The 16,423-nt window shown below is 36.7% G+C and overlaps 1 pseudogene; it reads right to left on the bottom strand.

The window, feature by feature from the left end:
* Positions 1 to 250: 250 nt before the first annotated feature.
* Positions 251 to 771, bottom strand: LOC111814773 (annotated as a pseudogene).
* Between the last annotated feature and the right edge of the window lie 15,652 nt (positions 772 to 16,423).

Raw genomic sequence — 16,423 nt, 5'->3', positions numbered from 1 at the left:
GAACTGTGGCACTTTCTTTTGAATAAAATACTTTCCTCTTCATAAAACCTTGAGGTGAAAGGTTTTTAGTGGAATAAAACTAGAACTACATTCTTTTCATTTCTGTATTAAATTTTCATTGTAGATCTTTTTTAATATGGCAACTTGAAAAGCTGCTCTGTAAAGTTTTTCAAAAATATTTTCAGCTCTATTTAGTCAGAAGAGCCTACAATGACTCTAAATAACAATGTCCTTTTAATACTTGTTAGTGTCAAGATGAGCACCATTTTCCTTCCCTACCACTGTCCCTTCTGTTATCATAATCACGGTTCCAGGCATCATGACTCCTTTCTTCATAGAGGAACTCTTCTCTGCTTCCTCTGTAATGGTGGTCAGACCCACGATCAGTGTAGTGGTGTTTTCGGCTATAATGTCTGCCCGTTAGACAGGGATGAGAATTCTGTTGGCATTTATACTGTGATGGCAGTGTATCCCTGATTGCTCCACATGTGGAAAGCCAATTCCCTCCATAGGGCATCTGTCACAAAACATTGTTAATTGTCTCTGGTAATTTTCTGAAGAAGAAAAGGATCTCTGAAATATCTGTATTAATGGCAACGTGTTAACCACAGTCCTTTCATATGTGCTGTTAGGAGATGTAGAAGTAGGACTTGAATTTCCAACATAATGCTGGGGATATAAGTTGATGTCCTATGAAGCATGATGGCTTCCTGATCTAAACTGAATTTTTATGGGCCTTCCAAAAGGTCTGAGTTCATTAAGTAGATTCATTGCATAAGGAACAGAAACTCCCTGTTTAAAATTCACAAATGCAAATTGTTATGGTTTACCGTCCTTATCTTTTGGAATTTTCACCTTTATTACTGGCCCAGCCTGGTGGAAAAGCTCAAAAAGCAGATCCTCAGTTATACAATTCTTCATCTATTTTTTTAAAGAGAGTACAAAGTAGTATTAAAACAGAAACAAATACAAATGATACAGAATTTCACTAAATAAAAGATGAAAAAAGATGAATTTCACAGTATTTATGAGTTGTCTTTAAATTAGTTCTCAATATTATAAGATATGTGCATAAAAATTGGAAGAAAGAAAAAGGAAAAAAGTTATAAGAAATTGAAAGGGGAGAAAGAGAAAAAAACTAAAAACAAAAAGACAAAATAACCATTAACTACTCATTTCCATAGTTCAGCAGAAATCCATGGTACAGTTGTCCAAACTATTCTGCTTATATACATACATCTTTCTTTTCCCCACACCCTCTTTTATCCTTCTTCTTGACTCAGTAATTCCTTCCTTTTGAACATGTTCATTCCCTTTTCTCAGTATCTGTTGCACAATTCAGATTTTATTGACTGTTTCAGGTTCTTACACTAAGGAGACAATACAATGTTTACACATGTAGATCTGATTTATTTCACTTAAGAGTAAGATCTCTAGTTGTGTCTATTTACCAAAAAAGCCTCAACTTTATCCTTTTTATAGGTGAATAACACTCCATTGTATAAAAATACCACATTAAAAACACATTTTATTTATCTATTCCTCAGTTGATGGGCATTTGGGATGCTTGTAAGATTTAGCTATGATAAATTATGCTGTTATAAATATAAGTGCACATAATATGCTGTGGAATGATGTTTTCATTTCTGGAAAAGTACTCAGGAGAATGGCTGGGTTGAATAGGACCTCTAATTCTATTTTTTGAGTAATATTCACTCTGATTTCCACAGTGGTTGTATTGGTCTACACTCTTGCCAACAGTAGAGAAGGGTTCCTTTTTACCTACTGCCCTTCCAGCATTTATTATTGGTTGACTTCTTGATGATAACCATTCTTTCTGGGGTGAGTTGGAATCTCAGTGTTGTTTTAACTTGCATTTCTTGAACGATCAATCATATTGAACATTTTTCATATATTTATTTGCTACTTGTATTGCTTTCTCTGGGAAGTGTATATTCAACTCAGATGCCCATTTTTGGACTGGATATTTACATTTTGGGAAGCTGATTCTTTTTGGCTATAGAGTTGTATGGGGATTTTTCTGTGTGTGTGTGTGTGTGTGTGTGTGTGTGTGTGCTTATGTTTATGTATACCCCATTTAATCCTATGAGAAGATGAGAAAAGACATTCTAACAATAATAAATACGCAGATCCTGGCTTTTTAATGGTACTTTTCAGTACAAAAACCAGGAATCTAGGGAATAATGATTCTTGATCTGGGTTAGGAAGAATAAGGAAAATCTTCATATAAGGAACTAAGAAAGTGTTTTCTTTAAGAAGGATGATATTATCTCAAAGAACATAGTAGTTAACCCAAAAAAGTGTCCCAAGGCCCAAAGTGCACAATTTTAGAAAATAAATTTATGGCAGCACTATATCCCAAAGGCCATAAGGAATTTTTTTTTTTTTTCGGAACTGGGGATTGAATTCAGGTGCTTGCGCTTGCCAGGGAAGTGCTCATTTCACTAAGCCTTCTCCCTGGACCCCATAATGAATGTCTAAGTGTTCATAGTGGTACAAATTAGAGGACCAGTTTTTATTCCATTATGGCCATTATGGTAGTTGTTGCACAAATTCATTCTCAAGCTAATTTCATATAATACATTGGTGAATATTGAAACTAGTATGTTAAAATTTTAAGAAGACAAGCTATTAATTCAAACTCTTTTCCTCCAAATATGTATTGATTATAAATTAAAAATAGTGAATTAACAGTGGGGATATCTGGAAGACATGAGCTTAACTAAGAGATCAAGGTTACTATGAAGTGCTCCCTGTTTGTTGCACTAAGATGGGCACAACTCTTCTATGGTATTCTATTTAAAACTCCAGCTGAATGTAGTGGCATATTCCTGTAATTTTAACTCAAGAGGCTGAGGCAAGAGGATCGCACATCTCAGGCCAGATGGAGCAACACTGTGAGACCTTTCTTCCACTGAAATAAAATTTGAAAGCCTGGGATGTAGCTTAGTGATAGAAAGTTTTTGTAATTCATGATAGGCACTTTGTTCTATTTACAATCTTAAAATATTTATAAGCTCATTCTAACCATAAGGGCACATCAAGTAACATCAAATAGAGGATTTGTGTGTACAGTACTTGAGGAAATACCTGACCAGTACTCTCCCAAATTTTAAAGTCATACAGAAGACCCAATAACTGCCACAGATTGCAGAAAGTTAAAGAGACATGCTTATATAATCCTGACTTGGATTTAGTATTGAAAAGGAGCACCAGTGGGAAAAATACTCGAATTAATTAATTAGTTAATTAATTTGTTCGTTTTAATTTCAATTTTACTTTACTTTGAAAAGTAAAAACAAAAGCAAGATTAAAAATTGGAAGCAAAGACAGAAACGGTAATATACAACAATGCATATGTTACATATTTTAAAAACAAGAATAGCTGATTAACAATGGTTGATACGTCATCTATTTTTATTGTCAAATGTGCTGCTCAGATTAACAGATATAGTTATGTAAGATTGGACATATGATTGCATATTACCACTTGCTTTCAAGAAACCTTAAGTTTTTATCCTTGTCTCTTTGTTTCGTATTTTTAATTTTTTTTAAAAATTACTTTAAAGAGTATAGTAATAACTGATATGACATTAGAAACAGTGCCTGTCTAGAAGACCAAGATAACAGGTATTCAACCATCGTTTTTGTTTTACACATTGCTGTCCTCAATGTAGTTGCTTAAATGGCAGATATCAGCATACAAAATGTTCATCACTGGAAAAATGGAAGAAAAAGATGCAGTATTTTTGTACTATGGAGTATTATTCAGCTATAAAGAAATAGAAACTTGAAGTCTTCATAGGTAAGTGGATGCAACTAGAGGCTATACTGATAAGTGAAATAAATCAAACCCACATGTGTAAATATCATAATCTCCCTAGTGTAAGAACCTAAAAGAAAAAATAAAACCAGAATGGTATAGCAGATATAGTGAAATGGAAAGAAACAGAACTTAAGGATTAAAGAACTACTAAGAGAGAAAGGAGAAAACATAAGAAGAAAGGTAGAGGAAAGATATGCAAGTACATATACAGGATGGCTGAGGTGATTGTACTAATATTTTTCACCAATTTTTTTGAAAATAGCAGTTAATGTGTAAAATTTTCACCTTTTTATTCTCACATGTATTTGGTTTTTATGGAGTCTCACTATGCAGTTCAGACTCATAGTGATGCTCACATTTTCAGCCTCCCAGTGGTGGCATTACAGGCATGCCCCACCATGCATAGAATCTGTGGATGGCTCAGTCAGTCCTGGGGGTTGGATTGGCATGGTTTCTAATGCCAGGGATCGAAGTGTAGTCCCTGAGCTTGTCTAAGCTTGCCTGAGCAGGTGCTTTAGTCCACTGAGCTATCTCATGGGCCCAAGAGTCAAATTTAAATAAAGCTTTTATTTGAAAGTATTGTGTCAAGATTGAACTCTTAGTTTGCATACATATGCCATAGGTATGCAAGAAGAAAGTTCAGTGAAGAGTATATAGGATTCTTTGTGCTATTTTTGGAGTTTTCCTTTAAGCAATGCAGAAGAATATTTAAATATATATAAATTTGAATTGTGTACTATTCTAAAAATATTTTACAAACACTCCTTGATATTCTGTTCTTCAAGGGAAATATAGTACCTAAAACCCTTGACTAACGAATGAGTAGAAAAAATGTTGTTAAGTAAGGAGACTATGAATTCTGTATGACTCAAGATCTAGCAATGCAGAGTGAATGAATTATTTAAATTTTGTATTATTTTAGAGAATTATCTTTTAACTACTGCAAAGAAAATGCACATTAATTAGATAATACCAAAAACTACAAGTAACATTTTATATTATTTTATTTTACATTCTTAGCTAACAAGCTCATTTACTACATATTTTATGTCTCTTTTTATGCTCCAAGGTATTTGTTTACTACAGAGGCAGACAGAGTATTGGCTCCCTTAATGTCAGTTTTGCTGTCAAGGATATTTGTCATTTCTAGTGATTTTTACAGAGCCAAGCAGATTCATGGATCTGTGCTGCTTTACTAATGGTATTTTAGTCTCATTGATCCCTTACATTGACCTGCAGAAGCTCCTTCACTACTGTTACAAAACTGCACTTTCCACAGTCCTAACCCAGGCCCTGTGAGTGTGCATGAGAACTTCCTACTACCCTGCGCCAGGGGAACCTTCCGGTCCCAGCCCAGGTGCAGAATAGGTGAGACCCTCTTCCACCTTCTTGGGGGCATTCCCTACACACCACAGCACACCCCCACACTGACCTCCCGTGAGAATCTCTGCCGCATTCTAGGGACCCACAGATCCAATCTTAGCCCAGGCCAGGTGGGTGTGTGGGAGAGCTCCCACCTACCCTGCGCCAAGGGATCTGCAGGTCCCAGCCCAGCGCAGTGCGCACGAGAACCTCTTCCACACCCTTGGGACCCCCATGATCACTCCGCAGAACCTCTCCCACCCAGACCGCCGAGTAGGAATTTCTGCCACTTTTGGGGAAACCCCAGATTCAGTCCTAGCCCAGGCAAGGTGAGTGTGTGGGAGAACTTCCCACTACCCAGTGCAGGGAGGATCTGCTGGTCCCAGACCAGGTGCAGTGTGGGTGAGACCCACTTCCACCCCCTTTCGGGCCCCATAACAATCCACAGCACATCCCTCACTGCCCGCCCAGTGAGAAATTCTGCCGTGATCTGGGGTCCCCCAGATCCAGTCCTAGCCCGGACCCAGTGAGTGTGTGGGAGAGCTGCCTCTACCCTTTACTCAACCTTGTCCAGTCCAGACTCATCTGAGGCCTGGTATAGAGAGTTTCACCTGAGGTGAAACTCTGCAGCTGCAATCACTAAAGAAAGAGTAGGAGACAGAACCATTCAGCTAGCCCAGAAGCAGAACGTCTTGCCAGAGGGGCACAACAGGTTGACTCCCAAGGACAGCAGCAGGAAGGAGCTGAGCAAAGCAGCCAGATTCAAGCAAGGCACAGCCGGATATATCTGATCTAGTAGATCTGCACCTGAATTTCCCTAGTTGATAAGGCTATAACTTCACCAAAGCTCTACAACAAAGGTCAGAAGACAGTGCTACACAAAATGCCAATGAGAAGGAGCAAAATGAAATCTAACCACCCAAGCCCACACCTAACAAGTGCAGAGGACACTAACACAGAACAAATTGGGAATCACACAGCTGAAATCAATGAACCATTCCATTTCAGAATGGAAATGAAAAAGAATCCCTAAATTAATAACCTCTGCAGTAAAGAATCAAATGCAGAAACATATGGACGAAACCCAATGCCCCCTCGGAACAAGTGCAGATGGCACTAGCTGAGCTCAATTGTATGAATTAATAGCATTGATAGTAAATAAGCAACAGCAGAAACTCATAGAGGAACTCAGAGCAGAATTCTTCTCTATTAGCTCAGCTCAAATGTACAAATTCATAGTGTCAATAGTAAATAAGCAACAGCAGAAAGGTATAGAGGAACTCATAGTAGAATTTTCTGATATGAGAAAAGAATTCTCAGAATTCATAGCATCTGAAGAAAAGAATCAACTACAGAAATATAGGGAGGAAACACAAACTGAATAAAACAATGCAGTAAAAGTATTAATAAATGCTTCTAAAGAAGACATTGATAAAAAATATACAGGAGATTAGAAAAATGACAGATTACTTGAATGAGCAATACAGGAAAGAAATAGATAGCAAGAAGGAGAGTCAAAGAGATATAGAGGAAATTAAAACCTCAAACAAAAGCTTGCAAAAACATTTAAGTGAAAGTGAAGACAGAGTTTCAGATCTTGAAGACACTGGTGCAGCTAGTGAAAAAGTAAGAATGGATCTCTTAAAAACAGCTAGGACGCAGGAAAAAACAATCCATCACTTGCAAGATGATGCAAAGATTAACAATTTGAGACTAATAGGCATCAATGAGAAAGAAGGAGTCAATACAAATAACATTGAAAAAATATGGGCAGAAGTAATAGTAGAAAACATCCCAAATATGAGGAAACAATCTGACATTCAGGTAACCAAAGCATATATAACACCAAGTAACCTGAACCCAATTAGAAATACACCTAGACATGTAATAGTAAAGATCCCAGAAATTTAGCACAAGAATAATACACTGAAAGCCACTAGGGAAAAGAAGCAGATCACATTCAAAGGAAAACCCATCAGAATTAGGGCCAACTTCTCCACAAACCATGAGGGCAAAAAGAGCATGGAGCAGAGTACTTCAGGTTCTCTATGAAAACAAATTCAGGACCAGACTATCATATCCTGCAAAACTCTCTTTCAAGATTGATGGAGAAGTGAAATACTTTTATGGAAAAGAACAGGTAAAGAATTTCATGATGACAAAGCCATCCTTACACAGTCTACTGAAAGATGTTCTAGAGAGAGACCAAAATGATCCCAGCTCCAAAAAAGAGATCAGAAGCAGCCAACTAAATGGGGCAAGCAGTTAAACTCAGGAGAAAAAGGAGTAAACAACAACAGTTAAACAACATGTCAATTGTAAGTCAATGCATTTCAATTATAACCATCAATGTAAATGGACTCAATTCACCAATTAAGAGAAATAGACTGGCAGAGTGCATTAGAAAGCAAAATCTAGCAGTATGCTGTATAAAAGAAATACATTTAGCACATAAAGACATTCATAGGCTGAAAGTTAAAGGATGGAACACAATATTACATGCCTAGCACCTCAAAAAAAGCAGAGGTAGCAATCCTATTCTCAGACAGTCTCAACTTCAACCAAGACTGATCAAGGTAATTAAAGAAGGCCACTTTATGCTGGTTAGGTGAAAAATTCAAGAGGAAGAGGTAACACTCATAAATATGTATGCATCAAACACGGGAGCACCCAACTATATAAAGCAAATCTTAATTGACATGGAAAATCTAATATGCAATACCACAATTTTAACAGCAGACTTTAATACCCACTTATCCCCAAAAGATAGGTCAACTAGACAGAAACTTAGCAAAGAAATAACAGAATTGAACCAGAGCTTGAAACAAATGGACTTGGTAGACATATATAGAGTGTTCCACCCAAACACAGAGGAAAACACATTTTTCTCAGCTGCACATTGGTCATTTTCTAAAATCGACTACATACAGGTCCATAGGTCATGCTTAAGTATATGCAAGAAAATAGAAATTCTCTCATGCATATTATGTGACCACAGTGCAATGATACTGGAAATAAATGACAAAAGAAACCAGAAAATTCCCTAAATACGTGGAAATTAAACAACAACCTACCTAGAAAACAATGGGTCACATGAAATTAAAGAAGAAATTCAACAATATTTACAATTCAATGAAAATTCAACCACAACATATCGAAATTTATGGGATACGATGAAAGCAGTTCTCAGAGGGAAATTCATAGCTCTGAACCACATATTGGGAAAACACAATGGGAACAAATAAATACTCTAATGCTGCACCTTCAACAACTAGAAAAGGAAGACCAAACCAAACCCAGACCCCAAAGAACGGAAGGAATCATAAAGACGAGAGCAGAAATTAATTCAATTGAGATGAAGAAAACAATTCAAAAATTATCGAAGCAAAAAACTGGTTCCTTGAAAGATTAAATAAAATAGATAAGTACCTAGCTAACCTCATCAAAAAGAGGAAAGAAAAAATTCAAAAAAAAAAAATAGAATGAAAAGGGTGTAATTACCACCGACCTAGTGGCAATTTGAAGTTTATAAATAGCTAGTTTGAGAATCATTACTCTCAAAGAATAGAAGATACAGATAAAATGGACAGATTTCTAGAAAGGTACAAATTATCACAACTGAATCAAAAAGATATAACTACTCTCAATAACACAACAGGCAATGAAATAAGAGATGTAATTTAAAAAAACTACCGATAAAGACATGTCCAGGTCAGAATGGATTCCCAGCTGAAATCTACAAGAAATTTACAAAAGATGAAGGCCCTATAGTCCTCAAACTTTTCAAAGAAATTGAAAACAAATCAATCCTCCCAAAATCGTTCCTGGATGCAAGTGTTATACTGATACAAAAACCAGGGAAAGACACAACTAAGAAAGAGAACTACAGACCAATCTCCATCGTGAACATAGATGCCAAAATCCTCAATAAAATCCTAGCAAATAGAATGCAGCAAATCATCAAGTAGACCATACACCAAGACCAGGTAGGATTCATCCCAGGGATGAAAGGATGATTCACTATTCCAAAATCTATAAATGTAATACATTGTATTAATAAAGCAAAAACTAAAAACCACATGATCATCTCAATTAATGCAGAAAAGGCTTTGACAAAGTCCAACACTCATTCATGTTCAAAGTCCTACAGCAAATTTTAACAGATGGCCACTACTTCAATGTGGCAAAAGCCATTTATGAAAACTCAACGGCTAACATAATTCAAAATGGGGAAAACCTGAAATCTTTTACTCTCAGATCTGGTGCAAGACAAGGATGCTCTCTAGCACTACTCCTATTCAATATAGTTCTTGAAAATTAGCTAAAGCCATTAGACAAGAGAAAGAAATGAAAGGAATAAGAATAGGTAAAGGAGAAGTTAAATAGTCATTATTTTCAGATGACATGATACTTTACTTGGAAGACCCAAAAAACTCCACCAAGAAGCTACAAAAATTAATGCAGAAATACAGTAGCATAGCAGGTCATAAAGTCAATACCCAAATGTCAATAGCATTCCTCTACAGAGATAACCAACACACTGAGAGGGAAATTATAGAAAAAATACCTTTTATAATAGCACCGAGGAAAATGAAATACTTTGGAATTAATCTAACTAAAGAAGTCAGAGTTCTTTTCAAGAAAAACTACAGTACTCTTAAAAAAGAAATCATAGAGCATTTTAAAAAATGGAAAGATATTTCATGCTCCTGGATAGGAAGAACCAAAATTATGAAGATGGTTATACTCCCAAAATTGCTGTACAGATTTAATACAATCCCTATCAAACTACCACCACCATACCTCACAGAGATAAGGAAATCATTCCTAAAATTTACTTGGAACCAGAAAAGTTTTAGAACAGCAAAGGCAATCCTGGGCGATAAAGACAAGGCAGAAGGGATTAGGATTCCAGACTTGAAATTATACAAGGCTACTGTGATAAAATCAGCATGGTATTAGTAAAAAAATAGACCTGAGTATCAAAGGAATAGATTAGAAAACGCTGGAGACCCTAAAAACACACTCAGCCAACTTATCTTGGACAAAGGAGTGAAACGAACTAACTGGAAGAAAGTCTCTTTAACAAATGGTGCTGGAAAAACAGGCTCTCTACATGCTGAAATTAAACTTGACCCAGGTCTATCTACATGCAGTAAGCTAACGTCAAAATGGATTAAAGCTCTAAACATTAAAGCAGAGACACTAAATCTCCTGGATGAGAAAGTAGGACAAACTCGTGAAGACATAGGGTTAGGCCAGGAATTCATTAACAAAAATTAAATCTCATGGGAAACACTTGAACGAATTAGCCACAGGAACCTATTCTTAGTGAGAAGTTTTTGCAAATCAAAAGAAATTACCAACAAAGTGAAAAGACAACTCTGGAATTTGGAAAAAATCATGCCAAATAAGTACTGAGAAAAGGGTCTGCTCTCTAGAATTTATAAAGAAGAAAATAACACTAGGGCACCAAAATTTAAATACCCAGTCCAGAAATGGGCATCTGAGATGAACACACACTTCTTAGGGGATGAAATTGAAGAAGCTAATAAATATAAAAAAAATTCAGCACATCACTAGCCATCCATGAAATGCAAATTAAAACAACGTTGAGATATCTTCTCACACCAGAAAGAATGCCTATCATAAAGAAATCAAACAACAACTAATGTTGGAGAGACTGTGGGGTAAAAGGAACCCTTCTCCACTGCTGGTGGGAATGTAGACTGGTGCAACCATTATGGAGGTCAGTGTGGAGACGCCTTCGAAAACGTGGACTGGAAATCCCATTTAAAACATCTATTAATCTACTGGGCATTTTCCCAGAGGATCTGAAAACATCTTATCCTAGAGATATAAGTGTGCCTATGTTTATAGCAGCACCATTTGTGATAGCCAAATCTTGGAAACAACCAAGATGCTCATCACCTGAGGAATGGATGTAAAAGATGTGGTATTTTTGTATAATGGAAAATTGCTTAGCTATAAAGAATGAGAAACTCATTGCATTTATATTGAAGTGGATGCCACTTGAAGATATACTAAGTGAAATAAACTGGACACACATGTGTAAATGTCGTATCCTTTCCCAAGTATAAGAACTCCAATGTTGAAATACTAATATAAAGGAATAATACAAGTAAAATGAAAACAAGAATTGCGAACTAACTAATTAAGAGAGAAAAGGGAGAAGAGCTAGGTATATGACAGTGATAAGCCATTAAGTTATATGTAGAAAATGGGCAAGGCAATGATCCTCAGAATCTCCAGAGGATTTTTGAATCTAGTAATTAATTGGGAAGATTCTCAACCTGACTAACTATATATACTGACTCCTGTGAACTAAGCAACTGCACTGAAGATGGCAATTTATAATAGTAGGTTCATGCTTAGATTGCATGTCATTCTGGTCTTCTCAATACAGGCTGCTTGTCATGTCATGACAGTTGCTGCTATGATGTCTCTTGGGTAGATAATTGTTCAAAAAGATGGGGGTGGTGAATGAAGGCAGGAGAAAGGAAAAGGAATGTTGTGAGACTGGCCTGCTTCAAGGTTGTATATGGTTAGACTTTTGAACTTATGTAAACATAAGAATTATGTAATTCTTTATGCTCATTTTTAAAGTATATTCTAATTTTTACATCTTTCATCATATTCTTAGGGACTTAAAGACAAACATATCAATACTTGATTAAAAATACCTGTTCCATATTATGCCTAAGATGTTTGATATTAAGACAGAGAGTGAGGTTAAGCTTAACAGCCTAGGTTTTATGGTAATAACAATAAACTTCTCCTCTGGATGTTCAACGACCTCAGTTTGCAGACCAAAATTAGAGAAAAAGAAGGACCACAAAGAAAGCCAACATTTTGGCCCTAGCCTTCCAAGATAATTAAGACTCAGGACATATGAGAACTTCTACTGTAACGTCACCTAACACAGCAGTGTCCCAAGTTTACTGATCAAGGAGATTGTGGGGCAAAAGAGGAAATTGATCGATGAAGTAGAGTGTCCTAATGAGAGTCACATGGAGAGAAAACATTCTCTCAGGCTTTCACAGAGAGCACATTGTCAAATGGCCGTGACTCATCCACATGGCTGACACTGACAAAGGATCTACAATCTTTGCTACAGGATGTCAGGATAAATCCTGTGTGAATTTCACTGAACTTATCAGTCCCAAAAACTACTACTCTTTTTGTATAGGTCTTCCTTTATCTTGGGCTTTACCATCCAGCAGAAAAGTATAAAAACCAAGTATGAGAATGTAAAAGTCTTCTGTTTTGTAGATCTGTAGCAGAATCTGGTCAACAAGTTCTGACATTGCCAGTGAAGTGGAAGACGCAATACTATTATGGAGCACTGGACACTTTTAGAAAATTTTTCTGAGTTAGCACACTTATAGTATTCAAATAATGGAGACCCAGTCCTAGCCCAGATCCAGTGAGTGTGTAGGAGGACTTAATGCTACCCTGCGCCAGCGGGAACTACTACTCGTCCCAGCACAGGCATAGCATGAGTGAGAGGCCCTTCCACACCCTTGGGATGAAACTCACAACTCCGCAGCACCTCACTCGCCCGCCATCCAGTAAGAATTTCTGCTGTGTTCGGGAACCCGCAGATCCAGTCCTAGCCCAGGCCCAGTGAGTGTGTGGGACAGCTGCATCTTCCCCGTACTCCACCTTGTCCCCTCTAGGCTCAGCTCAGGCCTGGCATACAGTCCTGGGTTGAAAAACTGCAGTTGCAATCCCTGCACATAGTGTAGAGAAGAGAAACACCCAGCTAGTCCAGGAACAGAAAATCTTGCCGGAGGGGCAAAACAGGTTCACCCCAAGCGGCAGCAGCTGGAAGGACCTGAGCACAGCAGCCAGACAAAAGCCAGGCACAGCTGGATAAAGCCAAACTTTGTAGATCTGCACCTAAACTTCAGTACGTGCTGCGACTATAACACAAAGAAGATCTACAACAAATGTCAGAAGACAGTGCTAGACAAAAAGATGAGAAGGAACAAAATGCAATCTCAGAACCCAAGTCCACCCGTAACAAGTGCAGAGGACATTAACACCGAAAAAATTGGGAATCACACAGCTGAAAGCAATGAATCAACAGCTTCAGAAATAAAGAAACAGCTGCTGAAAGATATAGAGGAACTCAGATAGGAAATAAAAAAAGAAATTCCTGAGTTAATAACGTCTGCAGTAAAGAATCAAATGCAGAAACATATGGAGGAAACCCAGTGCCCACACCGAACAAGGGCAGAGGACACTAGCTAGGCTCAAATGCATGAATTACTAGCGTCGATAGTAAAAATGTAACATCAGAAAGTTATAGAGAAACTCCGAGCACAATTCTTTTCTGAAATAAAAAAAGAATTCTCAGAACTCATAGCACCGTAAATAAAGAAGCAACTATAGAAACATAGGGAAGAAACCCAACCTGAATAAAACACTGTAGTAAAAGAATTCATAACTGTTTCTATAGAAGACATTGATAAAAAATAGAGATTAGATAAATGACGAATTCCTTGAATGAACAATACAGGAAAGAAATAGATCGCATGAAGCAGAGTCAAAGAGATATAGAGGAAATTCAATCTCAATCACAAGCTTGCAAAACCATTTAAGTGAGAGTGAAGACAGAGTTTCAGATCTTGAAGATGCTGTTGCAGCTAGTGAAAAGGTAAGAGGATTTCTTAACAGCAACGGGATGTACGAAAGAATGATCCATCACCTGCAAAATGATGCAAAGATGGACAATGTGAGACTAATAGGCATCTATGAGAAAGAATGAGTCAATACAAATGACATTAAAAAATATGGGCAGAAGTAATAGGAGAAAACTTCCCAAATATGAGGAAGCAATCTGGCCTTCAGGTAACTGAAGCATACAGAATGCCAAGTAACCTCAACCGAATGAAAAATCCATCGATGCATATAATTATCAATATCCCAGAAATTCAGCACAAGAATAATATACTTAAAGCTGCTAAAGAACAGAAGCACATCACATTGAAAGGAAAACCCATCAGAATTACAAGCGACATCTCTTCACAAAATATGAAGGCAAGAAGAGCATGAAGCAAAGTACTTCAATTCCTCTATGAAAACAAATTCCAGCCCAGACTGCTATACCCTGCAAAACTCTCTTTCAAGTTTGATGGAGAAGTGAAATACTTCCATGGCAAAGAACAACTAAAGAATTTCGTGATGACAAACCAACCATACACAGGCTACTGAAAGATGTTCTAGAGAGGGACCAAAATGATCAGAGCTCCATGAATGAGATCAGAAGCTACCAACTAAATATGGCAAGCAATTAAACACAGGAGAAAAATGAGTAATCTGTAATAGGTAAACAAAATGTCAATCATAAGTCAATACATCTCAACTCTAACCATCAATGTAAATGGATTCAATTCACCAATTAAGAGAAATAGACTGGCACAGTGCATTAGGAAAAAAATCCAACAATATGCTATATACAAGAAACACATTTAACTCATAAGGATATTCATAACCTGAAAGTCAAAGGATGGAACACAATCCTACATGACCCAGCACTTCAGAAAAAAACAAGGTTAGCAATCCTATTCTCGGACAGTTTCAACTTCAAACCAACAATGATCAAGTGCAATAAAGAAGGCCACTGATACTGGTTAGCGGAAAAATTCAAGAGGAAGAGGTAACAATCATAAAAATTTATACACCAAACATGGGAAAACACAACTGTATAATGCAAATATTAATGGCCATGAAAAATCTAATATCCAATACCATAAATTTATCAGGAGACCTTAACATGCCCTTATGCCCAAAAGATAGGTCTACCAAAAAAAAAACTTAGCAAAGAAATAACAGAACTGAACCAGAGCTTGAAACAAATAGACTTGGTGGACATATACAGAGTGTTCCACCAAACACAGAAGAAAACACATTATTCTCAACTGCACATGGGTCATTTTCTGAAATACACCACATACTGGTCCATAGGTCATGCTTAAGTATATGTAAGAAAACAGAAATAATCCCATGCACATAATCTGACCACAGTGCAATGAAACTGGAAATAAATGAAAAAAGAGACAAAAAAAACCCTTAAATACATGGAAATTAAATGACACCATACTCTGCAATCAATGGGCTACAGATGAAATTAAACAACAAATTCAACAATATCTACAATTCAATGAAAATTCAAGCACAATATATAGTAATTTGTGGGATACGATGAAAGCAGTTCTAAGAGGGAAATTCATAGCTGTGAACTCACACATTAGGAAAACAGAAGAGGAACAAATAAAAACCCTAATGCTGCACCTTCATCAAGTAGAAAAGGACGAACAAACCAAACCCAGAGCCCAAAGACGGGAAGAAATCACAAAGATTAGAACAGAAATTAATTCAATTGAGACAAAGAAAATAATTCAAAGTATTAAGAAATCAAAAACCTAGTTCTTTGAAAGATTACATAAAATTCATAAGACCTTAGATAACCTCATCAAAAGGAGGAAAGAAAAAGTTCAAAAAATTAATAAGGAATGAAAATTGTGTAATTACCTCAGACCCAGTGGAAATTCAGAAGATTATCATTACCTACCTTGAGAATCCTTGCTCTCACCAAATAGAAGACACAGAAGAAATGGCCAAATTCCTATAAACGTACAAATTACCACAACTGAATCGGCAAGATATAACCACTCTCAACAGCCAAATAACAGCCAATAAAATAGGAGATGTAATTAAAAACCTACCAGCAAATAAAATTCCAGGTCCAGATGGATTCACAACTGAATTCTACAAGACATTTACAGAAGATATAGTTCCAATACTCCTTGAAATCTTCCATGAAATTGAAAAGGAAGCAATCCTATGAAAATCATTACTAGAGGCAAGCATTATACTGATACCAAAACCAGGGAAAGATAGAACTAAGAAAGAGACCTATGGGCCAATCTCCCTCATGAATGTAGATGCCAAAATCCTCAATAAAATCCTAGCAAATAGAATACAGCAAAACATCAAGAAGATCATACACAATGACCAGGTAGGATTCATCCCAGGGATGAAAGAAGGTTTCAATATTAGAAAATCTATAAATGTAATACATTGTATTATTAAAGCAAAAATTAAAAACCTTATGATCATCTCCATTGATGCACAAAAGGCTTTTGACAAAGTCCAACACTCATTCATGTTCAAAGTCCTACAAAA

This window comes from Octodon degus, unplaced genomic scaffold (assembly GCF_000260255.1).
Source record: "Octodon degus isolate 3935 unplaced genomic scaffold, OctDeg1.0 scaffold00516, whole genome shotgun sequence".
Classification (NCBI taxonomy): Eukaryota; Metazoa; Chordata; class Mammalia; order Rodentia; family Octodontidae; genus Octodon; species Octodon degus.
The sequence above is the reverse complement of the archived record's forward strand: the minus strand, read 5'-3'. Positions and strand labels throughout refer to the sequence as shown.